The sequence below is a fragment of the Protopterus annectens genome, chromosome 10.part0 (genome assembly GCF_019279795.1).
Source record: "Protopterus annectens isolate FY-2018-M chromosome 10.part0, PAN1.0, whole genome shotgun sequence".
NCBI classification, from domain to species: Eukaryota; Metazoa; Chordata; order Ceratodontiformes; family Protopteridae; genus Protopterus; species Protopterus annectens.
Genome location: NC_056744.1, coordinates 1,170,901,337 through 1,170,928,801, shown reverse-complemented (window position 1 = coordinate 1,170,928,801; position 27,465 = coordinate 1,170,901,337). Strand labels below are relative to the sequence as shown.

The window sequence follows — 27,465 nt, the reverse complement described above, 5'->3', positions numbered from 1 at the left end:
ATCCACCAAAACCACTAGAGCAAGCGACTTAAACCTTAGCACAGATATAAATAGGACGTGCTGGAGGGATAGATTTATCACTCAGAGACTCCCTATGCTGTGGAATAAAATCCCGGTCCATGTGAGGCAGAGCACCTCGCTGACTCTGTTCAAGAGAAATCTAGACCTGTGGATGGGAGATCGTAGGTTTACCCCAGGAATCATCTCTGTGTCACTGCTGGACAGAGGCACAACAAACTAATGGGCACAGTATTTTTCATATAAGGGGTGGCGTAAGCCACAATAATTTGGGCTAGGCTTATAAATGCCTTAGGGCAGATAGCCTAGTATAAACCTATGAACCTATGAACCTATATTATTCAATTTATACTTAGAACCACTATTTTTACATATTAAGCAAAATATTTATCATAATGCTCCAATAATATATGGTATGAAAATATCCATGGCTGCTTTTGCTGATGATCTTAATATTTACTGTACAATGCCTGTTTCAGATATTAAGAAAATATTAAAAGCAGTGGAAAATTTTGCAGAAATATCTAATTACAAAATAAATTTAAAAAAAAAACAATTTATTTCCTTTAAAGACGCCTACACCCTTTTTGCTTTTACCATTGATAGGTCAGTTAAAATCCGAAGAAAAAATAAAATATTTGGGTATTGTTTTCTCAACAGATAATAGAGACTTTTATGCGAACAATGTTAAGCTAATTTAGGATCATATATTGTCTGATTTAAAAAGATGGAATAATCTGAAATTACCAATAATGGCAAAGGCTTCAATTATTAAAATGAATGTACTCCCCAGAATATTATATATTTTTCGAGCTACTCAAGTCTCAATTTCTAGGAAATTCGTTAAACAACTTCATACGGAATTAGGTAGATTTGTATGGGAACCTAGGAAAACTAGAATATCTTATGATAAACTGATGACTCCGAAAAATAAGGGTGGTTTAGAATTACCGAATTTTGAAGCATATTATTTAATAATAAATGCTAATAGAATTCTAAGAGTGGTTAACTTTGACAAGTCCAGTACTAAATGGTCACCCAAGTGGTTGATTCTGAATTACAAACATGCTGTTAGATTGGGTATTAATTTTAAGGCATTACCTTTTTTAAATAAAGATACCTTTAAAATGTACGCTTTGATGGAACATATTAGATTATATATAATATCAATACAAAACCTGTTTAAATCACTAAATCTCTTACAGTATATGATGACTTTCCAACCATTTCACAAGAACCCGAATTTGAAAATCGGTAATCAATTGATAGATCTTAAAAAATTCCCACTTATAATTGATCTAACCATACTTGATTTATATCCTTTTCTTGGTATCGCAATACACGACATGTTAAGAGAGATGAGCCTTCCTAACTCTTATTTAATTATAATGAGACAATTAAAGGATCTTTCAATAAGTTATTTTAGTAATTTCAAAATTAAAGAAGAAGACTTAACCATTTGTTTAAACTTATGCAAACTCTTATGCAGGACTTCAAATTTATAACGGCTTCATATAATTTGATAAAAGACGTGAAATATAATAACCAAATACTCTTATCCAAATACTGGAAAGATAAATTATTACCGATTGATGATAATAAAATATTGAAAGCAATTAATTTAACCTTAAAATCAGTATCTCTTCAAAAGCTATTATTTACTCAGCTGATGATATTTAATAACGCTTACTACACTCGTCTCAGTTTGCATAAATTCAACTCTAAAAATTCACCTAAATGCCCATATTGTATCGATCAAATGGCTAATCTTTTACACATGTTCTGGAGCTGTAAATGTGTATTCAAACTTTGGAATTCTTTAAAAATTCAATTACAAAAAATGGGTTATCAACAGTCCACACTTTCTTGGGAGTTTATGATATTCCTCCGAATAACTTGGACAGATCCCAAATGATCATACTCATAAATATTTTCTTGTTAATGAAGCTTTATATAGCTACAAATTGGCTGAATCCATCTCAGACTTCATGGGAAAACTTTAAAAGTGTAGCGATAAAACATATTTTAGCACATAAATTACTAATTAAAGATCATAAGAAAAATATAAATAATATAAAAATATGGGAGCAAATCTTTAACATTGTGTTAGCTTAATGTTCTAATCCACTTTTCCCCGGGAAGTACATACTTAATATGGAGATTAGTATAGATAAGTCTTATATTGATACTAGATTTTTTTTTTTAATACCTTTTTAGAATTTTATCTTAATGTATAATGATCTTATGTAACTGTTGGAAGCATTCATGTATATAATGTACATATGTTGTAGTATTGTATTAACAATTGGAAAAGAATAAAGATTTATTGAAAAAAAAATAATTATTTAGTGACTTCAATCCTCAGTGATTTACCAGAAAACCACACATTTTATGAGGAACAAACCAAAAATATCAGGCAAAAATCTGGACATTCTGTGAAAATCTGGACAGTTGAGAGGTATGGCCATAAAATGCAATACAGCAGTACAGATAAGCAGAAAGGAGAAAAAATTTCATGATAAGAAAATATAAAATTGGCAGCAGCTATGGGACATGCCAGTCTTCACTATCTTGTGAATGTAGTATGTGTACAATTGCATTTGGGCAGTGTGCCATCCAAAATATAACCCCAGCACCCACCACAAAGACACAGCATGCTGAAACAGGCCACCCCACTCCACATGTGCAATATTAATATGCAGGCAGTGCAATAGAGGGAATGACTCAATACTGAAGTAAAACCCCAGCACAAGTGCAGTCTTGTGTGTCCAAATAGAAGCATGACAACAAACTCACCATACAAGATGTCAGTCATGGCTAACACATTGAATTCTGCTAGGGGCAATGAGCCTGCCTGTGATGTGTGTGCAGGAATGATAATTAATGAACATGCATATGTGCAATGTTTGGAGACAAAACAGTCCTGCACACTTACAAGCCCAGAGGACAGAACACAATAGAAGTCATACACCATGTTGATTAACATGTAAAGGAATAAATAGCTAGCCAGACTACTAATCTTCACCACATTCCATGTATTCTTCTACATGTGTGACACATAACATTAAAGGCAGTGGAACATAATGAGACGTCATTCAACATGCATACAGTCCATACTACTAGCATATATTTGTCAAGGAAGGTACATGCCAAACAATGGTATGATACATAGACATGCAGGAGCCACAGACTAATTGAGGTACCTAAATATGGCTGCAGAATGGGGGAGATATATTGTAACAGCATATGTAAAACATGTTTATCTTTTTGTTAACCAGGTAAGCTCATTAGGCGCAACTTATTTCAGAATTATTCTAAGAGTACTGGTCTGTGTAGGTGATGAGCAAAAAAAATTACACTCTGCAAGTGTACATGAAGGAGTCAATTCTATGACTAAATGAAGTCATATGTAATACATAAGTCATAGAAGGCATGCGTATGCATATATGCAACAGATTTCATTACAGGGCACAAGAAGTTTTACAATCCCAACCGCTGCAGAACAGCAAAGTTCCACATTTGCAAAAGCCACTGAAATTATATGAGGCAGATGCACCAACATCATATGATCCCATGAGTGTGTTATGGTGTAATCCAACAATCATTTCCACACCACATATTTTGTTCCAAATAAAAGTATGACCGTATAAGGTATAACAGCTAATACAAACAGCCGGTAAGTAAAAGGGTCAACAAGCAGCACAAGTGCAAATGAATTAGCTAGTGTATACTGGCAGGACCAAACACGACAGGATGAGAATCGCTGATCAATGTTTAGTCCCAGGTACATTAATGTTCACAAATAGGCAGTAAAAATACATGCATGGCCAACTATGTGGACTCTGAAAAGTTAAGCACTGTGCAACAATGCCAAAACAAAATGCTCTGTATGTACAATAATGGTGGTAATTAGGACGTTAGTCACAATGCCACAGAGTATAGAAATGACAAGATAGCAGCTGCCAATATGCAATATCAAAAATAATGTAAGAAATGATATAACAGAAAATGTTCAGATGCACACAATGCAGAATGCATTGGCAATGCATGAAACACTGCTCTGTGTAGAGGTATGTCTTTATAAAGAAAGAAAAGATATGTGATGTATAATGTATGCAAATGAAAAAAATATGGTTTGTTTTCTTTTCTGTTAATGTATGTTTGCCTATGTCTTAAGTGATAATTTAATAAAAGTGTTTTAAAAAAACTTGGAAACCATATGTGTTGCTAAACATTGTTATTGACCAGTCCACTATTACCTTAAAATCTGTCCTTTTTATACATAAACTCAAAATCACTCAATTTTATATGCACGGACACACAAATTAATTTTACAAAATGGCTTAAAGGCATTTTTTGTCATCAATTATTTTTCTTACTTTACTTATTAGAATGAATTAATTCTTTGAGGTTTTTCTTCTTTTTTACTGAGGGCTTTTTGGCACCCCTGAGCACAATATATATATATATATATATATATATATATATATCTTAAAGAAATAAAATAAATAGATAACTAAGAGGAGAAAGGCAAAATATAACTTCTAAAGGAAAAAAAATCAACAATTACTGTCAGATTTGTATGAATAAATAGTTTAATAATATGTTAAGACAAGGCATATAGGCCTTAAGAAATGTAAGACACAGAGAATGTACTGCTACTCCTTTAACTTCACTTCTCACAAGCCTGGCCCTCTCTTTGTTGTGTGATCGACATCCCATAATACTTCTTCTAACTCATAAGGTATGCTGTACTTGTATTAAGTATATGACATCCTTCTTTTATTGGGAATCAGAAGATGCTCCTCTGTTATTATTCCTCACATTTATTTATTTATTGAATTTGTGTGGAGCACTGATCAATATTGACCAGTTAGAGTTTCAACCCAGAAGAAAGGCAAAACTGTATGCTTGAGAAGCATAAAATTAGACAGTGAGGTAAAATGCAATATCATGTATTAAATAAAGACCGTATACATAAAAATGCAGAAAATGAGCATTATTAATGTGTGACAGCATGCACTGATATATGTTATATACATTATATAAATGAAAATGAAGGTAACTTTAGAAAAATAAGTATAAAAAAGTAAAAAGTATAAAAAAAGGTAAAAAAAATTGCACTTTATTCATCTGCTTTTACTGTATTTGTGTTTCTTCCTACTTTATTACTAGGGGCATTGACTACAACTCTGAACTGAGATATATAACAATACGCATTTTTTTATGTATTTTTTTTATTGTATCTGCTTTATTTTCTGAAAAAAATATATACTTGTTTCCCGCCTTTCTAAGCTAGTTTAGTCCAGTTTTCAGGTTAGTGCTAAATTCAGGGCTGTGTTACAAATCTCTGTGTTTGCCATACCTTACTTGGATAGAAGGAAGTTTCTCTATTCACCTGTGAGAGAAGGGAGCTTTGAGAAGAATATCTTTCCCTGGAGGAGTGGTTTCAGCCAAGAAAGTAGTAGTTTATTGGCCATTTTGGGCTAAGTTCTCTCTCTTTAATTTCCCTGCTACAAAAACTGCATTTGCCTGGTTTTGCATGCCGGGCAGCACCGGTTAGCTAGGGTATATCTATTTCTGGCTCCACAAAGTCTCCTCTTCAATTTTTCCCTTGGAACTAGACAAACTTTTAACTTAAGCACTCAAGCCATTCATTTCTCAGCCCGGCACTTGCTCAAAACTCACAGCAAGCACTTATAAACCCTAGCACTACAGAAGGACAAGGCTCTCTATTCAATCTTACCAACCATTCAGTAAAACAGTTTACTGTACCTATCCAGGCATGTCCAAAGAGCAGTTTCAGGTGTACTGTCCAGTCCAACTGGTGAATCAGGACATTTTGAGGCAATGTTACAACTGCCTCTTGTACACAGACAACCCTCTCTCCTACCACCAAACACTAATACATGCGAGAGATGCAATTATACAGCCAAACTGGAAGCTAAGCTCTCTCAACCCAAGACTGGATCAGACAGTCAAGAGGAGAAGGGAAATACTGGCATCACACCACCAGTCTCAAATAGGTCCATTAAACCAGCACCGGCAAAAAACACACGTAAATACACAAAAACATACTCGGAGGCTCTAAATAAAAATCTGGAAAAGCAACAGAGCCCTCCAAAGCAGACATCCAAGCAACCTCCACCCCCCCCAACACAAACCATGAAACACATTCTTCACAAAACCAGTGTGCCATGCAATCACAGCCCTCAAGGCAAAATAACATACCCAACATACTAGTAATAGGTGCCAGGATCCACCACATAACACAAGCCCTCAGGTCACTCCAGAACAAGTACAAATACAACTCTGTCATTGTCCATGTTGGTGTGAATGAGCTGAGCCATACCTCCCTGGACTCCATGAAAAGAGACATGGAAGACCTCTCTGATCACGTAGCCCAGGTAAGTATGACCCTGATCCTGAGTAGCATCCTGCCCTCACCAAGAGTGATACCATGGTATAAAGAAAAAAAATATCAATTTCAACAATTGGCTAAGTTTCTGGTGTCATTCAAAGGGGATCCAGTGTCTGTCTGCCTGGGATGACATGCTCGACAAGCCACGCTGCTTCACTAGAGACGGCTTGCACCTTTCACCCTTAGGCTTTTGAATACTGGCCAAGGCTCTTTCCACCCCCATAGTGCCATTTTTAGGCAAGGCTCAAAAGACAAACCCACCACCATAAATAGCACAAGTAACAAAAATCTGAGGGTAATACTACTCAATGCCAGAAGTCTAAACCTCAAAATGCATACACTCGAGGCACTCCACAGTATGGAGAAAATTGATATATGTGCAGTAACAGAAACCTGGCTTAAGGCTCCAGAGAGCACCCCAGCACTACCTGGCTACAACTCATACCATACATTTCAGCCACAGAACCCGGACCAAAATACAAAAGGCGGGGGAGTATCCATATTCATCAAGAATACCCACACCTCCAGGTTAGTGGCACAGCACAATGCTTCAGAGATTATCCACGTGCAACTAACAATGGGCAAAACTGCATTTCAAACTGTAGCTTGCTACAGATCACCCACCATGTCCCAGGACTCCAATTCCGCATTTCTGGAAACACTGGGTAACATAAAGGTCAGATCTGCTCAGAGTTAGTGCAGAATGGCACAAAATACACTGAGCCAACCAATATTACCAACATCCTGGCAGACAGGTTCAGTGCAAACTTCACACCTTCTCTCCCCCAAAAGGGCCCATAACTATACCAGAAGAATGTAGAACCCCTGAAATCACAGACACTCAGGTTAAAACAGCCCTCTCCAAAGCCAAAAACACACCATCAATTGGACTGGACGGTGTCCCAGGCTGCGTCCTACACGAGCTCAAAGATAAACTAACCCCTCACCTAAACACACTGTTCAGACTCAGCCTCTCCACAGGCTACGTACCCATAGAGTGGTACACAGCAATGGTTATTCCGCTCCACAAAGGTGGAGCCACAACAGACCCCGGGAACTATCGCCTTATAAGCCTGACTAGTTTGGTCTGCAAGGCTATGGAGTGCATCATCATGGAACTCATTAACAGAGACATTGGGAACCTCCAAACACTGGACCCTACCCAGTTCGGCTTTGTTAAGGGCAGATCATGCCTCCTAAACCTGCTGGACTTCTTTGAGACAGTTACCAAGGCTATAGACGAGGGAAAGGTGGTACACACAGCCTACCTAGACCTTGCAAACACCTTCGACAATATTCCCCATTCTGGTATTGTAGACAAGCTCACCAGCCTGAACATAAACCCCTATGTCACAAGATGGGTTGCCAGTTGGCTCACGGACAGAACCCACATGGAGAGAGTTGTGGGAGGTAGGTCTGACTCTAAACCAGTTACAAGTGGCATTCCCCAGGGCTCAGTAGTAGGACCCCTCCTGTTCGGCATATACTTCTCAAAGGTACAGACAAGCACAGAAGACTATGGCTGACAAAGTTCACAGACGACTGCAAACTAGGGGCTATAATTGACTCCGGCTGACACAGACATTCTCCAAAAGGGTCTCACTGAGACGGATACCTGGTGTCAAAATCATGGGCTCAAGCTAAATGCCAAAAAGTGCATATTCATTTTGGAAGTAACAAAGTACCCACAAGCTACCACATAAGTGGTAGTCCCCTAAATACAGAAAACGTAATAAGGGATCTGAGGACCCAAGTAGATAGTGATCTCTCCTTTGATAATCACATTGCCAAAGTGGTTAGAAAATCCTTCTATGTGGCCTAACTAATCACAAAAGTGTTTGCATTCAGATCAAAATAAGTCATTGTGCCCCTCTACTCATCACTCATCAGACCCATCATAGAGTACAACGCCCCATTTGGGATGTACCTTACAAGACACCTGCAACAGCTGGAAAGACCACAGAAATACCTCAGCAAGAGGATCATTGGCCTCAAACAGATGCTCTATGCAGCTCGACTGAAGAAATTCCAGCTGTACTCAGTTGCATACCACCTGCTCAGAGGTGATCTCTGCCTGACATACAAGGCCATGTCCAACCCAGAATTGATGGACATGCTCCACCTAAAGAAAACCTTATCCCCTTGAGCCACACATTCTAGGGATCTAAACCTCACCACAGCAATAAATAGGATGTGCTGGAGGGATAGATTCCTGTCCCAGAGACTTTCCATGCTTTGGAACAAGATTCCAATCTACATTAGGCAGAGCTCCTCACTAGCACTCTTCAAGAGAAACATTGACGAGTGGATGGGAAACAGAAAGTTTACCCTGGGGATCACTTCAGTGGCTCTGCTAGACAGAGGCAGAGGGAACTAATCTTAGGGGGTGTTGAAAGCCAACACATTATGGCTAGGCTTATAAATGCCTTTGGGCAGATAGCCTAGTACCTACCTATGAACCTATAACAATGGGAATTGTAAGATGAGAGTAAGGAAGAGGATTTCCAAAAAGGAAAAGTAAAGAGCATAAGAAGCATACAGTGGCACAATATTTGGACTGTGTACGAAGTATCAGTATTAGCATATACATTTATACAGAGATTCTATAAAACTATCTGTACACTATAGCTAGTGAGTCATAGGACTGATACATTACTTTATCTGATAACATGTACATTCCAAGTATCACAGTGGATTCATGAGTCACAGTAACTGTCCAGTTTCAGTTCTACACCCTCATGGATGGTAGACAATGTTTCAGTAGGCAACATATATGGTATGCTTCTTCAGATTTCATGGCAGGTGAAAACAGATTATGTGGCACTTTGATCATTTAAATTTGCTCTTTCTGTTCCTTATTCACTCTAGTTTGGTTCTCAGGCAGGAAAACACTTGTTTGTAACTTATGATAAGTGCTATGGCTATGGCTGTCCATGCATATCATTTTCCTGGACCAAATAACATTTGGGATTTTGGTTGTGATCTAGCATGGTTGTTTGGATCTCTGATTTCGGAACTCTTAAGTTTTGATCTGGAATTACTCTAACCCTTCCTCCTTCATATTCTTGGCCTCACTGTCAAATAGTTGTAAAAGATTTGTAATTTGCAGTATGATACTAGTAATAAAAAAGGTGTTGGGAGCTTTGATGTCAGTATTCTTCCCACTGATAACCAGAAGTAGACCATCTTATTGCCGGCAGTGGAATATTTCTTTATTGTAGCAATGTTATAATAGCCCATTTGACATCCTTTCTGTGTTCCCAAAATTTTTCTGTGTTCCTTTTGCTCCATGGCAGGCATCCAATTTCCTTAATCTCCTTTATATTTTTATATTTTGTCTCAGTGACATCTGTTATTGTTTTTTTTCTTTTTCTTTTGCTCTGCTGTGCTCAGTATCTTGCCTACCTATGCTACCTGTATTATTTACATTTGACTTAATATTCCTTAGTCCAATTATCCCTCAGGGGACACTGTATCTTTTAGTTCCTATCACTATCTACTGCTTATCTCTGACCACCAACTTTTTATGTCTTTAATGTGTTAACAAGGAGGGCTTTTTTTTGCTGTCACCTTTGCTCTTTCCTCCTCTTAACTTCTTCTGTGAGAGTAAGTCTAGCTTGAGACATATGCATATTGTTCAGACTTACTATAAACTCTGTTTCTTTCAGACATGTACTAATGGTTAAGGGTCTAAGCAACTTGTGTGTTCGTCCACCTTATCCCCTTGAGCCACACGCTCTAGGGATCTAAACCTCACCACAACAAAAAAAGGACATGCTGGAGGAATAGATTCCTGTCCCAGAGACTTTCCATACTTGAATCTTGTTCAAACAATTCTTTCATAAACATATTCTCTTGTAGTACAGTTTTGTGCTAGAAATTCCTCTGTCCACATTCAGACCATCTCTGCTACTCTATTATCTGCCTACCACATCCTGTCCCTTTTGTCATTGCTCATAAAAGACAATAGGCAACACGACTGGAACAACTACTCATGAATTTATTATTAAGCACTTTTCGTCCAAAACATATAGTTGAACTTCATAAGATAAAAAAGATAATTACCATACAATAATGATTGGCAGCAGATTTTTTACGTACCAAGAAAAACTCACCTGATTTCCTAGCCCTTCAAAATTTAAAGAAGCAACACTTTAAAATCATGATTAAATAGCGAAAAATGTTTTCTTTCGTTTTTGTTTCTTATTGATAGTTTATACCTAAGCAGCATCAATATCATCTTAAAATACATATAAAATAATCACATATTGTATAATAAAACAAAAACATCATCTTAATAAGCTTTTCAGTTTTAAACAGCATGCTATAGAGCACATATCATTTAAACCTGGAAAATTATATGCATTTAGGCAAATTTGCCATAAAAGCTCTAGTTTTTCTAATTCCACCATAAATGGACCACCCCTTGGATTAATTTCTACTTGGTCCAAGATCCAAAATTTAAATGTGTGTTCTGAATAGAAGTTAATATGTTTTGCCAAGGCATTATCGAAAGTATACTCTCAGTTTTACTGATGTAGAATGATTCATAACATTGACACTTAGCCACATAGACTATTATTTTGGAATTACAGTTATATTTCTTCCTACTGTTTAGATGTATATTATTTACATATAATGAGGAACCTGGTGCTGCGGTAGCGTTGTCACCTCACAGTAAGACGTTGTCCTGTTCGATTCTCAGCTAAAGTGTCTTCTGTGTGGAGACATGTGTGAATGGGCGTACCTTCGTTGAAGGTTGTGCGTCAGGGCTGGCAACTTGGTACGTAAAAAATCTGCTGCCAATCATTAGCGGACTGGAGTTCTGCTGTGGTGACCCCTAACCAGGAAAAGCCGAAAGATACAGCAACAACAACAAGTGAGGAACCTACCACAATATATTTGCAATAAGGGCAAGTGCCACATTGCCTCATCCCTATTAGATTAGGGTGTATTCTGAATACACATTCAAAGAGATTTTTTAGGTTTCTACCTCTTCTAACTTTAAATTTGGGTTCAATACCTAGTTTTTTCCACAAGTCCTTTATCCTCCATAAGAATATTCCAGTTTTTAACAAGGATATTTTTTATATATTGATAATCTAGATTAAATGTAACAAAACTAGAAGTAAAATTAGTTCTAGTTCTCACCACAACCAAACTAGATTCATGCTCAGATCTACCTAATACTGAGTTTATTACAGATGGAGGACTGGGATTCCCCTAGTGTTAATAAGAATGGGTCTATAAACACCATTAAGTCTTTTATTTTTAACCTCTTCAATTATACTTTCTACAAAGGTACTAGGGTATGCCCTTTTAATAAACAATTGTTTCAAATGCTGGCATTTATTATAAAAATCTTCCTCCATAGTAACCATTCTGGTGGCTGTCACCAGTTGCCCCTTTACCACCAATCTTTTTTGGTGGTAAGGATGTTCACTTGTAAAATGTAAGAATGTATTAGAATAAGAGGGTTTTCTATAAATTTTTGCTTCATACCTCTTATCTGCATAATTCTTAATTAAATGTACATCCAAAAATGAGGTTTCACATTGGTCAAATTTATATGTGAATTCAAGAAATTCAATAGTTTGGTTAAATAGTTGACCAGATTTTCTGCTTCCTCTTTATTACCTCTAATTAATAGGAAGATATCATCCAGATAGCATGTAAAGTACACAGTTTTAGAAGCAGTCTCATTTATATTAAAATATAAGAGTGCTCCCAATAACTCATCAGTAAGTTAGCAAAACTGGATCCGCAGGGGGCCCCATTGCTACTCCCCTACTTTGAAGATAGAAATTCTCCTTGAAATATATATATATAAATTATTAGACAATGCAATATCAAGGAGTATTTCTACCAAGCCTATATCACGTGGGGGGCACCCTTATTTCTAAGTGTGTGACTAACCCACTCAGCCCCCAAACTTTGTTGTATTGATGTTTATAAGTCTCTTATGTCAACTGTAAGGAAATTATGGTGCTCATTAAACTCTGACTCATTCACTTTTTGAAAGAAGGACCAAGAATCCTTACATATTGCATTTTCAGTTGACACATATTTTTTAAGGATGGAGTCCACTACTTTTGCACATGCATATGTGGCAGAATTCCTGCCATCCACAATGGGTCTAAGTGGGGGGTTTGACATACTTTTTTGAATTTTAGGGACTCCAAACATGGTTGGTGCTACCGGTGCTAAAATGAGCATGTAATTAAACAAACTGACATCTATCTTCCCTTCAATAAATAAATCATTTATAATAATTTTTATCCGCTGGTGAGCTTTATTGTATTCATTTAATGAGGCCTTTTGGTATGAATCAGTAGAGAGTAAAAGTTCTATTTTATTCTCATAATCAAATCCATAAATTCCAGGCCTCTGCCTTTATCGGGCTTCATAATACACACCTTCGCTGTCTTTAACACCTTAAGCCATGCCTGTTCGTCCCTAGTTAAATTGCATCTTTCACAGACATTCCTATTATTATACTGGTATGTTCTAAAATCCAGCTCACATATTTTTTCAAAAGATTGTAATAAATTATGCAGTGGTGGATTATATGTACTTGCAATTCTGAATTGTTGCAGTTGTTCCACACTTCTGCTCCCAAACAATGCTATCAAGTTAAGCTTCCTAACATACATCAGAGGTAATAAAGAAGAAGCAGAAAATCTGGTCAACTATTTTAACCAAACTACTGAATTTCTTGAATTCACATACAAATTTGACCAAAATGAAACCTCATTTTTGGATGTACATTTAATTAAGAATTATGTAGATAAGAGGTATGAAGCAAAGATTTATAGAAAACCCTCTTATTCTAATACATTTTACATTTTACAAATGCACACCATTACCACCAAAAAAGATCGGTGGTAAAGGGGCAACTGGTGAGAGCTGCCAGAATGGTTACTACGGAGGAAGATTTTTATAATGAATGCCAGCATTTGAAACAATTGTTTATTAAAAGGGCATACCCTAGTACCTTTTTAGAAAGTTTAATTGAAGAGGTTAAAAATAAAAGACTTAATGGTGTCTATGGACCCATTCTTAGTAACACTAGGAATCCCAGTCCACCATCTGTAATAAACTCGGTATTAGGTAGATCTGAGCATGAATCTAGTTTGGATGTGGATAGAACTAGAACTAATTTTACTTCTAGTTTTGTTACAACATTTAATCTAGATTATCGATATATAAAGAATATTATTGTTAAAAACTGGAATATTCTTATGGATATAAGGGACTTGTGGAAAAACTAGGTATTGAACCCAAATTTACTGTTAGAAGAGGTAGAAAGCTAAAAAATCTCTTTGAATATGAATTCAGAATACATCCTAATCTAATAGGGATGAGGCAATGTGGCAATTGCCCTTATTGCAAATATATTATGGTAGGTTCCTCATTATATGTAAATAATATACATCTAAACAGTAGGAAGAAATATAACTGTAATTCCAAAATAATAGTCTATGTGGCTGTCAATGTTGTGAATCATTCTACGTTGGTAAAACCCAGCGTAGACTTAGAGGTAGGGTGTATGAGCATATATATTGCATTAATAAGCAAAAATTGGATAAAGCCTTGGCAAAACATATTAACTTCTATCCAGAACACACATTTAAATTTTGGATCTTGAACCAAGTAGAAATTAATCCAATTTATGGTGGAATTATAAAAACTAGAGCTTTTATGGCAAATTCGCCTAAATGCATATCATTTTCCAGGTTTAAATGATATGTGCACTATAGCATGCTGTTTAAAACTGAAAGGCTTATTAAGATGATTGTTTTTGTTTTATTATACAATATGTGATTATTTTTTATGTATTTTAAGATGATATTGCTACTTAGGTATAAACTAACAATAAGAAACAAAAAAGAAAGAAAACATTTGTCACTATTTAATCATGATTTTAAAGTGTTGTTTCTTTAAATTTTGAAGGGCTAGGAAATCAGGTGACTTTCTTTAGTCTTATTTAATCTAGTATGGTAATTGTCTTTTTTATCTGATGAAGTTCAACTATATGTTTTGGACGAAAAGCGCTTAATAATAAATTTGTGAGTAGTTGTTCCAGTCGTGTTGCCTATTGTCTTTTATGAGTTTTAGAAGTTTTGTCACCTTTTGTTATTGCTGCAGCTATCATCTCATCGACCCGTTCTGTTCCAGTAACTATTCCCCACACCCTCTGCATGCCATTTTAACATACAGAGTCTTTTTTTAAGAAAACAACCTGCAACAAGCCAGATCCTTTAGATGTGTGCATTTCTGCATAAAAGCCTGACCTGATGGTGGCTACTGAATCTTGACTCAAGCAGGACTCACACCATATTAATAGAAGTTTCAATTCTTTTTGGAATGCTAGACCATGTGGCAGGCATAAAAGTGTCATTTTCTTCTGATAACCTGCAAAAAAAACTACTTTGTTGAATATGGCAGTTCTGATGATTTGTTTGCACTTTGCAGCTAAGGTTCACATTGGAGAGGCCAGCAAAGTCTACTACCACTTGATTTTCTGATGTAGTAGAGCAGTAACCTTATATTTACTGATCACTCAGATCTTCTGGCACATGCTGGTTCAACCTGCAAGAGATTCACTTATTTATTAAATTAGAGTCAAGTCTGTCCATCCCAAACACTTCAGTAAACATCACCACAACAATACTACATTACTCCAGCACCAAAAGCTTACTCCTACATATGCTAAAGTAATACAGAAAGCTTTGTTGCCTAAGCCTATTAGGTGTCAAAGATATCCTGTTAGCTTACCTCAGCCATGTAGTAGAAATACTAACGCCACACCCAAATCCGCACCCATACATGCTACTGGAGGTCAGCTGTACTACAAGACTACAACATTAAGGTGCTATAACCCTGCAGTACATCCCAGAAATGTCTTAGTCATTGGTGACTCCATTGTAAAACATGCAGACACGATACTTACCAGGTTGGCAAAGAAGAGAGTGACAGCTACCTCAGTGGTGCAAGGATTATGAATATAATTAGAATCCTTAAACCCCTGCACCACCACATATACAGTTATAACTTTAAGAGGGTGACTGATCATAGACAGCCCACCCTCAGAGAGATGCAAAGACATTGTTAAGCTCTTGACTCTTGTCTTTGTGGAGGGCAAAGTACTGGCATTGAGCAACATTCTACTGTCAAGAATGATGGCTAAACTCAAAGATAAAGTAATTGACTTCAGTAATTGGCAAGTAATTTAGGGTCATTCTAGAGAAATCTAGTGTATGTGTCTGCATGGGTTAGAATGGTCAAGAGACCAACCTGTTTTTTGCATGCTGGCTCGATCCTTTGCTCCCCCACAGTTCCTTTCTATTCCCTCTGTTGACATCTGGAATTATTTTCACTAGTATTATTTACAAGGCTATGGAACATATTCTAGCTGAACTTAATAAAGAATGGTATGAGTGACTTTATATCTCTGGACATACACCAGTTCTGCTTTGCAAAAGACAGATCATGCCTGCTTAACCTGGGTGAGTTCTTTAAAAGGTTACTGAGGCCATGGAAAAATGACATGCTGTCCACACTGCTTATCTGGACCTTGTTAAGGCCTTTGACAATACCTAACCCCCAATGATGAGTTCATAGGTTTTTACTATGTTAATGACTACAAGGGCCTTTTTAAGCCTAGTCATGCATCCCAAATGTCTGACAAGTGCTGGTACATGTGATAAGTGTAAGCAGGGGCTTGGGAGATGAAACATTTACAAGCAGGGATGTGGGTGATGAACCATTTACAGGCTCCCTGTGTCCATTAGAGACATAGGTGCCAAACCAGGGGTGAATTTCCTGTTCCCCATACAATTGCTCAAGTTACACTTGAATTGGGTTAGGCAAGGAACTCTGCTTCACATGGATGGGGAGCCTGTTCCAGAGATGAGGTAGTGTATGGGATACATATCTCTCTCTCTCCAGCAAGTCCTGTTTATATCACAGGCAATGTTTAAGTCTTTAGAATGGGGTAATCCTGGTGCTGTTTGTTTTGTGGATATGCAGGAGGCCCATCAGAATGGGGTCTGGCAATGCCTTATATGCCAGGCATAGATCTTCCCTCAACAGCCTGTATGAGACAGAATACAGGGATAGGACCCTGAGCTGGTCTGCATAGGGCATGTTACTTATACCCTGCATTCTTTTAGTGAGGAACCTCTGTAGGTGTTCAGTTTGTTGAATATGCCTGGTTATGTGCATACCAAAGGAGATATTGTACTCAATGATAAGTCTGATGAATGCCAAATACAGTGGAACAATGACCTCCTTGAACCTAGATACCCTACCTTTGTTTATAAGTTGTACAACATAGAATGATTTCCTCACTGCTGTAGACATGTGGTGGTCAAAGGCTAGAGTACTTTCTATGTGTGTCCCCAAGTCCCTGACTACTGGGTCATCTCTGAGGGATGTGTTGTAGATATGATAGTTACCAGGGGTGAAAGACTTCCCAAATGCATTTCTTGGCATTCACTTTTAGTCCACTGCTCTGATATCAGTTGTTTCTCTGTGTCAGCCCTTCCTGGAGAACATATGTGTCAGTGGGGGATTCAGTGACAGCTTCTAATTTGCAGTCATCTGCAGATTTAGTCAGCTAGAGGACATTTACATTTGCCTTGACTTCAGAGAAGTCAATGACAAAAAGGAGCAGTCCCTCCCAGGACAGATTCCTGAGGGACTCTGCTCATGATTGGCCTCTTTGTAGAGGTAGACTCCCCAATTCTAACTCCCTGGGTCCTGTCTGTGAGCTAGCTGGCTATCCACTGGGTGATATAAGGGTTTGTACCTAACCTCTTGAGTTTGTTAACAATGCATGAGTGGGGCATTGTGTCAAATGCCTTGGCCAGGTCAAGGTAGACAGTGTGAACCTTTTTGCCCTCATCTATTGCTTTGGTGACATTCTCAAAGATATCCACCAGGTTGAGTGGGCATAACCTGCCCTTGATGAAACCAAATTGGGTTGGGTCCAGTATCTGGAGTTTTCCTATGTTATGATAATTCTTTCCATGGCTTTACATGTAAGACTAGTGAGACTTATGGGTCTTTAGTTTCCAAGCTCTGTAGATGGCCCACCTTTGTGCAGAGGGATGACTGTTGCTGTTCTTCACTCGTGAGGCACAAAGCTTGTTTGAAGGATACAGTTAAATAGCAACTCCAGAAGGCCTGATAGGTCATGTTCATGCTATTTAGAAGGCATCCTGGGATATTGTCTGGGTCCATTGATGCAGTGTTCTTGGCCATAGAGAGAGCATTAAGAACCTGTTCACTAGTGATAGTAGGGAGAGTTATATTTGATGCTATTTTATGAGGAAAAGTTGAGGGGGGGAGAGGGCTAAAGTTGGAGATGAATTTTCTGCCAGTAGCTTGGCTATATCTTCTGACTCAGTACAGGTGGCTCTATTAACAGTGATCTCTGCATACAATTGTGTATTGCCCTTGAGGGTGCAGACATAGCTAATGAATGCCTTGTAGTTGTCCTTGTCCTGGGAGGCCATATTTACCTCAAATTTGGCTTTGGTAGACGTCTTCTGAGTTGTTTGTTTAGTTTGATGGTAGTGTTTTTATCTTGCTGGGTGCTGCACATCCTATTTTCTGCCATGATTTTCTTCGCTCTGTTATACAGCCTATTAATATTGACGTTGTGATTCCTACAAGCTGGCTTGGTTTTTGAGTTCTGTACTTCTTTCTGGTGAGTACAGCTGCCTCTATGCAGCTATTAACACTCTTGTATAGGGTTTCTGTGAACAGTTCTACTTTGGCAGCAGTGTTCTTATTGTCTGTGGAGGTGGAAATTTGCCTTTTTATCACTTAATAGTAGGACGTTAGCCTTAGAGTTCTTGAATATTCCAGGGTTAGCTGGGTTCAAGATTTTATTTTTACTTCAAAGGAGGCCATTTTGTGGTCTGACCTCACCAGAGAAGACATTACCCAAGGGTGTGTACAGCACTCTCCCATATCAGTGAGGACTATATCCAGTATGGTTGCAGGCCTGGCTGGTCTGTTGACAGTCTGGTCCAGCGAGTTTGTGCTTACAAAATCCATTAATCTCTGTGCCTGAACGTTTGGTGTTATATATGATTCCCAGTTAATAGTGGGATAATTAAAGTCACCCATCAATATGGTATTGGGTTGGATGGTGAGTGTTTTCAATAAGTTTAATACATGGTATGGGTTTTCTGTGTCATAGAGTGGGATCTATAGCTTGCAAGGAGGTGATATTGGATTTTGCATGTGGTGATTTGAATGTGGAGAAGCTCAAGTGTATTGTCTTGTTTGACCAGGCTTGAGGTATATTTATTTTTGATGTAAATCAAGACACCTCCACCTTTAGTCCCTGTTTGTGGAGTAGCTGATCTAAATGTGTGGAAGGCATTATAAGCTTGCACTGCCAGTGTCTTCTCCATGGCTTTAAACCATGTCTCAGTGACAACACTGACAGCAGCATTCTTTAGGGTGAAGAGAGCTTCTAGGGAGTGGATTTTTTTGTTTAGACTCAGCACTGAGCATTAACTCCTTTAGATTTTCTTGGTTTTGATTTGCTATGTCAGAAGCACTTTCAATTTGGCAGTGCCTAAAAAGACACCATTGGGAAGGATAATCTTTTAGCTAATATTCAAAAGCCTAAAGGGGAGAAGTGCAGACCATAGCTGTCAAAGTAGCATGGTCTACTGACCATCTCCTTGATGCTGACAAATATTGCACCCCCTTTAGAATGACACTGGAAACTAAGCCAGTTATTAAAGTCCATCATCCTTTGTTCATAGTGTGACAGGTAGAATGCTGCTCAATGCTAGTCTCATACCAGCCTGGGACATATACTCCAAGAGTTCCATGATGTCTGTCTTCATATAGTCTAGGGAGGTACGCCTCGGGTCATTTAGACCCACATGGACGATGACTGTCATACTGGTACCTGTGGTCCAATGACCTGAGTGCGTATGTAGTATGGTGGATCCTGGCCCCTGATAAGCAACTGACTATGACTTTATAATTATTCAAAATTGTGAGAGGGACATTAGTGTGCCTCACAAGGGTGTCTCTAATTTACAGACTGTTGGATTCTGTGGTGGCTTTCTTTATGGGCTTAGAAATAAAGGCTCCATGAGATGTGGCTGTATGTGTTGATGTGGGTGTTGTTTTGAAAGAGTGCATTCAGACCTGCTGAGGATGTTTGTTATGTGTACTTCATCTAGGAGGGCTTTGGGATTTTGGAATGTTACATTAAGGTGTCTCAGCATATGTGAGTCTGTGTCTGATTTGAATTCTGTGTGATGGGTGCAGTGTGTTTACTATTGACAATCTTATTGACATTAGGAGTGCTTTTATGTGAGAGCTTTGCCTCCAGTGACATTGTGTAAATACATCTCTCACATATCATATCATTTTGCTTGAGAATTAAATGGTTGCCAGTAAACATGAGGCAATTTATACATTGCCTCAGGATGCTCATATCCACCAAACTGATAACGGAAATAGTGGGTAAGCTCATATCCATGACAACAGACCCTTTTTTATTGATTAGACAGTTGGAGTGAGAATAAAATTAATGTCAGGAGTGTATGGTTTGCAGCTCTGGGGGACAATCTCTCGCAATGAAACATTAACTCATATATAGTTTGCTGGGTAGAAATTGGCTATCTGACAGAACCCATAATGTTAAAGTTGAGGTATTTGTTCTAGACACACTAGTGGTGTCCCACAGGGCTCTGTTCTGGTCAGCCTTCTCTTTTGTATTTATTTCTTTGACATAAAAGCCAATATCAAGGGACTATAACTAACCAAGCTTGCTAATGATTGCAAACTGGAGGCAATTATCAAATCATATTCTGATACTCAAATTCTTCAGCAAGGATTGGATCAAACAAATACATGGCAAATTAATCATGGGCTTACCTTCAACTTCAATAAATATGGCATAGCTTCCTTTGGTAAGTCTAACATCAATACTGCTTACCATAGAGATAACATTCATCTTAAATCTGAAACAGTCATCAAGAATTTGGGTATTTATGTTAGTAAAAGATTCTCCTTTGATCACTACATCTCTGCGATGGTCAGAAAATACTGCTTTGCACAGCTTATTCTTTGTGGTATTTCCTCAAGGTCCAGTGAAGTTATAGTCCCTCTGTATTCATCCCTTTTAGGCCCACCATTGAATATAATGCACCCTTCAGCATGTACCTTGTTAAGCACCTAAAGAGACACTATAATGTTTTCTCACCAAAAAGATCTGAGGTCTCCATACTCTTAGTTACTGTGATAGACTAGAAGTCCTGTCCATCTACTCAGAATTATCCTAAGGGGAGAGCTATGCTTAGATTTCCATGCTACGAATGATGCGGGACCCTTTGAGCTTCTTCACCTAAACAGAACCACTGGTAAACACCCATTCTAAAACCCTAAACCTATACTACCACATCAACAACACTAGATAGCATGACAGATCCCTAACCAGTCTGGATGGGCAGATGGGCAATCCCACATTTTTAATAGGGTTGTGTGGAAAAAGTTTACATAATGGGGGACATTGTTAGTCTCCCAACAATATTGGGTGATTTGACTGAGCTTCTTGATGGCATTCTTGGCCAAAAGCTTATAAAATGTTTCCAGGTGTAGTATACATTCCTCTCCCTTCCTCTATTTTGCTCTTAGATAAACTGTTTCATTCACTTTCCTTTTTCTGACAAGGGAAATTTAGTGCTTCTAGGTTGCTGCAGCTTCACTGGGATTGGACCATTGTAGGTGACTGTAGGTCAGACTACTAGTACACTGCTCCCTGACCTGATCCAGCTTGTTCACACCTCCACCAGGCCAAATTCTAAAACTAGAAATTAATTTCTTCTTTATGTTACTCTAATTAATTGACTTTGTAGATATTAAAATATACAGTCATGTCCAATTTGCTGCACTGACTAGTCCCCTCCTTTTGGTCCTGTAAGACAAAAGAGAAAGAAATGATCTTCCAATGAAGCTGTCCTAGATTGTGCTCTGTTAGGTGAAACTGAATTACATACTAGTCAGTGTTGGTGGCATAGATGGATAAAGCCCTGACACTGGCTCAGGCAACCCAAGTTCAGTCAGAGTCTTTGCCACTTGATGATGCTGGCAAGGACAATAGGTGGATATATCCTGTGGAGGAGGGGGTGGATCAATATGAACACACTGTCACTATCCCCCTGAGAAGGGATAGTAGCACAGAGGGACAGCTTGGAGTGGGCAGGTGTTAGGCTCACCAAGCCACTGACTGGTGGCAACATCAAAGCAGGTGTGTAGAACCACATACAAAAGGTGGTATTGTGGGACCCCCTGGTGACACAATTTGTTTGTCAAGCCTAATCAGGGGAAGAGCATGGCTACAGAATTGCTGTCATTTCTGTGACACCAGAAAGCACCCTCATGGCTGCCTGAATGATGGTTTCCCTCAGATTTGCCTTGGGTCCAAGTAGAACTCCTGAAGTGGACAAACAAATGTGCACTGGCTGACCAATGGGAGGCTTGATGGTCAATAGGCAAGGGGGAAATCACGTAAAAGAAAAAACGTCTTGAGTTATATATTCTTTAGTAATGATCCAGAAACAGCCAGGAAGCTGTTTACGAAGCATCATTTTTAATTTAGGATAACAGTTTTCCAATAACTTCAAGAAGGGTCAGGAATACTAGACATTCCTGGCTAAAAGATGAACTTAAATCACGACTTGATTTTGAAGACAGCAGTTCATGTGGCTGCTGTGCTCAGTCTTGAAGTATGTTTATATTTCCCTGTGGTTGTGTGACCATTAAGTTAGTAGTTGTAATAGCAAAATGGGGGCAAAGTTCCCCACATGGGTATACAAGATGAGCTGCTTCCCTGAAAAAAAAACATAGATGTCAGTTGTGTGTTTCATGGGGGCTGGAAGGGGAGTCTCATTCCTTCTGGATCAATGAGTACAAATTTGTTAGGTTTTGTGCCACATTATCAAAGTGGACTCCCATTTAAAGAAGAATAATTTAGGCATCAAGATATTTATAAGGTTTACATGTTTGTCTTTGCCTTTGGCTTACAATATGGCTAAAAAAGGCTCATGGACTAGTTCTCACTCACTCACTCACTCACTCACTCACTCACTCACTCACTCACTCACTCACTCACTCACTCACTCTCACTCACTCACTCACACAAGTAGGAAAGAAAAAGAAAGAAAACAGATAACAAGATCAGTCTCTATGTGAATGGCACAGATGCATACGCAGCATTGGAGGATGTGGGGGACAGTCTGAGGAAGGACATTTGGTCAACAAGTAAATGGATAACATAATCAGCTTGTTTGTGGATGACACAGTGATACATGCAGCAGTTTAGGATGTAAAAAAAATTCTAAGGAAGGACTTGGGAAGGCTGCTCAAGTTGCTGAAAGATGTCAACTGATGTTCACTGCAGGGAAATGCAAAATACTGCACTCCAGCCACAATATCTCTGCAGGAAATATCAGCCAGGGAAAAGAACTAATAATCCAGAGCAGGAAAAGTACCATGGGGCGTTTAAATTACCTGGACTGGACAACCAAGAGCACAGTGAGACAACTGTAGCAGCAACAGATTTCTCCATGGTGTCACCCTCACAGGACTGGGTTTTAGGTGCTAAGATGTTAAGAAGTAATGACAGATGGAGAAGGTAATGGAGTCGGGGGGGGTGATGGATGAAGAGGTGCACAAAACTAAATTCACTTAAAAGGCAAGACTAGATAAGCTAATTATCTGTTTTTGCCATTAGGCAAACACAATTTAATGCTGGCCACTCATCCTTCTAAGTAAAGATTGAATAAAATGCCCTGCAGGCACTTCCACCATTTCATTAGAGTCAATATTATAACAGTAAATGCTTAAAATAGCAACTATACCAACTCCGAGATTGTACCATAGTGGAGGAAATGGCAAAGTCCCAAAAACGGGCCAGTGATTTTTTTCCCCTGGGAAAAAATCGCTGTTCCGTGTCTTCAGGATTTTGCCATTTTGGCATTTAGCTGTCGATTAAACAGCGTTTGCTATATTAAGTGTTCAGTTACTTAATAGGGAACCTTTCATTACCCTCTGCTAGTTTGACAACTGCATTGTTCGTGTGTATGTTTCTCCTTTATGTATATATGTATCACAGTAAGACCTCCCATTTGATTTTGGTCTCTCTGGACTTGTGTCTCCCTTTACCCTGTGTCTCCTGTACTGTATTTCTTGTTTTGTTTGACGTAGTCTGGTAGACTACAACATTCTTGTTCTCATTCTGACTTAGCTTATACTTTTTAAAGGCTTTTCTTTTATTTCCTTTGGCTTTTGTCATGTAGCCAATGAGCTATCTGGGATCCATGTTTAACATATTTAATTTATGAACTGCTGACAAATGTTTTGTTTTATTTAGGCTTATTATCAGTTGTACTAATCCAGAATGTATTCTTCTGCTTACATTACAGAACAATTCAAGTGAAGCTACAAACAGAATTCACGCAGGTAAATTTTCTTTAGTTGTTTGATTGATTACATTTGGCTATATTTTTCTCAGGTTGTACTGTTACAATATGTTCCAACAATATTGAGACTGATGCTTTAGACATGACAACTGGAGAAGGGGTGGTATGTCGTATGTACTCAAAACTATCTAACCAGGAACCATGCTAATTAGGGCACAAGTTCTAAGTTAGAATGATAGGAAAAGAGGAATGGCACTTAGAAAATAATGGCTGAAATACTGTAATACAAAACTGGTGCAAAATATTATTGAGTGTTGATGTTAGGATGAATCTAGTATTTTTTATTGAGACAATAAACCGGACACACACACACACGCACACACACACACACACACACACACACACACACACACACACACACACACACACACACACACACACACACCATGTGTGTGTGTGTGTGTGTTTATATGTATATGTTCCAAGACTCACTTTGTCTAAACTCAGAATATCTAAAACTTGAATCTTAATCTCATGTAGGCTAAAAGAGATTTAGTCCAATCACATTTGATGGAAATGTATAGTAGTCTCTAGAGAGTTAATGCTGGTATGGGTTTGGGTTTTAGGGTAGTAAGTCTTAACAAGGCAACTTATTATGGTATGCCATTTGTACTGTGTTAATGCCCACCTACAAATTTCTGTTTGTGTGCCAACAGTGATTCAGAGTGTGCAGTGTTTTCTGTCTTCTCTGTGTTTGTATGGCTGTGGAGTTAGTTTATTTAAGTAGGGAGTTGGGTGTGCAAGGGGGCTTCCCCCTTGCAAAAAGTCTTTTGGAGGAGTATTTGCTGTATATGATAATTTAGATAAAATGTGATTTGATTAAATCATTAGATTAAATGTATTTTAATTTAAATTAAATGTTTTGTGATTAAATTAAATGTTTATGTGTAATGTAATATATATATATATATATATATATATATATATATATATTTTTTTTTTTTTTATTTAATGTACAGTAATATGGGTCATGCGAGGTCATGTGAGTCAGAACCTATCTCAACAAGCAGTAAATAATAGTATAGAGTTAAACTACCCAGTGATAAACTTGTACACTGCAGGACAAATATCATAACTTTAAATGTACCCGAGGGCTGCATTATTTCCATAGATTGTTTAAACATAATAATATCTAATTTGCAGTTGTTGCTTTGTGAGTCCACTTTATTGTGCTGCACAGCTTCAGTATTGTGTGCTACCATTTAATAGGTTAAACACAATTTGTGTCATGTACTATTTGTTTCATGACTCCTGTTACATTAGGTATGCGTTATTGTTTAGGGGCATTACTCTACTTCTTGTTCATATTTTATGTTTTGTGAAATCCTGCTTAATTGCATCACTTTCTGCTGTGTATTACTTGTTTTGAATTCTTTTTCTAAGAGCAGTATATTATCACTTACATGCATCAACTTTTAGGGTAGGCTACTTGTTTTGTGACTCCCTTTCCATCTGATGAATATATTGATTCTTTCTCATGCATTACATTCCATATTGAATTACTTGGTTTCAAAATGTCACTGCATGCACATTATTATACAAGGACAGACAAATGTGTTAAATTACACTGTAGCCAACGTTAAGTAACCTACCACCCTACAAGTCTTAGACTGGTCTTCCTGGGACTGATGGCAATGGTAGTATATTCTTACGACTGTCTGCACAGAAAACCGGTCATGTTAACCACTGTGTAGCAAAAAAAGACACTGTTTAGTTACCATAGTACAGAGAAACAGAAACCATTAATGAAAAGAAATGACAACAACATGGCAGAATATAAAATATGGAGTAGCCTTGTTCTGACACTATTAGACCATTTGTTTTAGTTTTTTGATGTATATAAATGTAAAGACTACAAGCAGACTTCTTATTAGTAGATTGACGGGAAGTACAAGATAGTCATTTACATTCCTTGCTATTCTATATTAGATGTTTCTAGATGTTCTTATGAATTTTCCATGGAGGAATTTCCATGATGTGTCTGCATTCACACATCCTTTTTTGGCCGGAAAATAATAAGATTCTGCTTAGTATCTCACGATGGCTTAACAGTAGAGAAATTGATAAACCTTAAATGTGTCTATTTAGTTATTGTGCAGAAAAGTGTATTTCCCTTTTCCTTGCTGAAAATGCTCTGATGGATGTCCACAGGAAATGGCCTTTCTTATTTGCTGTTCCACCAGAATGCTGCATTAGTGATTGAGTTCCGCATTTTAATTCAGCTGTCGTGGTTGGAGGTCCTATTACTCATAAGCCTAACAGTGGTGGCGTTCTCCTGTATTACAGCACAACTTTGTTCCACACAGCAGCAGCTCAGATTAACAGGTAAGTATTTACAACAATAATATATTTTCAGGAGCTAAAATTCTCCATATTCAGTATTTTATGCTTCATCTATGTATGCTGCCAGCTTTTCAACATTCATCCTTTTAATTTAGTTTTTTTCTTCATTTGGTCATTTTTGTATTAGTGAATAAAGAACTCATAAGCTATCCTTCTTCTCCTTTTGTATGCTCTCCCTTAGCTGTATTTTGTATAACAGTGTTTTATGGTTTACTATCATGTACTCGACTCACAGGCGGTCGAGTCCACCTGGGCGAGTCCCACATTGCAAATGTTGTAATGTCAAAAACTGACATTACTGACTGTCTGCCTTGCCCCCTTCTGGACCCATGGTAATGCTTGTTCCTGGGTCCAGAACAGTAGGGGATTGGTGTTTGTGTCACGTATACCAGAATTTGGCATTCTGATTTTTGCAGAATGGTTTTGAGCATACAAGGACTCGACTGCCTGTGTGTTAAGTACATGATAGTAAGCCGTGTTTTATGCATACATTATACTGATTGCCATAACTGATTGTCTGTAGCTCAATTTGCTTTGTGGTCCAAGTCATAGCTTAAACAGTTTGAACTTGTCTGCCTGTAGGGTTTACAAAAACCAGGTAAGTAAGCAAATAAAATAAATTTAGATCAGTGCAGTGCTCCAATGAGAATGAACTGCGTATGTTTCCTGAAGGTAGCAGAAATCCCAGTATACATTTGTCAAAAGGGAATCCTGCCTTCCCTTAACTTAATCCCTTTACACATTGCAGCTCTAAATTCTGGTTACAATTTAGATGTGATATCTGAGCCTGGATTAGCAATCACATTAATATGTCAACAATGTTATGTCACCCGGAATACTTTTAGTTTTGCATCCCTAAGCTACATAGTAACTTTTGCTGGAGTAGCTGGTAGAAGATTATATAAAAATTGCAAATCTTATTAAACATCTTCTTCATGAAAATATGCACTGGAGAGTGTGGGACCGTTTCTAATGAAAGACACGTAATCTAAATATAAAATAATTGTTTTATGTTGCAGATAGGTAGTTAATAAATTGTATGAACAGCAATAATTCAAGGTCTTTATCTTCAGGAACTCCTGCTGGTAGTGTATTTCTGTACAGGTTGCTTTGTGAATTTTGACACTAAAAGGCAGAGGTTGCCTTGTAAATATGTAA

At 37.9% G+C, this 27,465-nt stretch overlaps 1 long non-coding RNA gene across 1 annotated transcript in view; it reads left to right on the top strand.

The window, feature by feature from the left end:
• LOC122813541 overlaps nucleotides 1–27,465 on the top strand; it is an 80,111-nt gene that overhangs the window by 28,632 nt on the left and 24,014 nt on the right. Inside the window, exons 2-3 of the long non-coding RNA XR_006366703.1 lie at nucleotides 23,908–23,944; nucleotides 26,116–26,289. This is a non-coding gene — a long non-coding RNA (uncharacterized LOC122813541). The remainder of the gene's footprint in view (nucleotides 1–23,907; nucleotides 23,945–26,115; nucleotides 26,290–27,465) is intronic.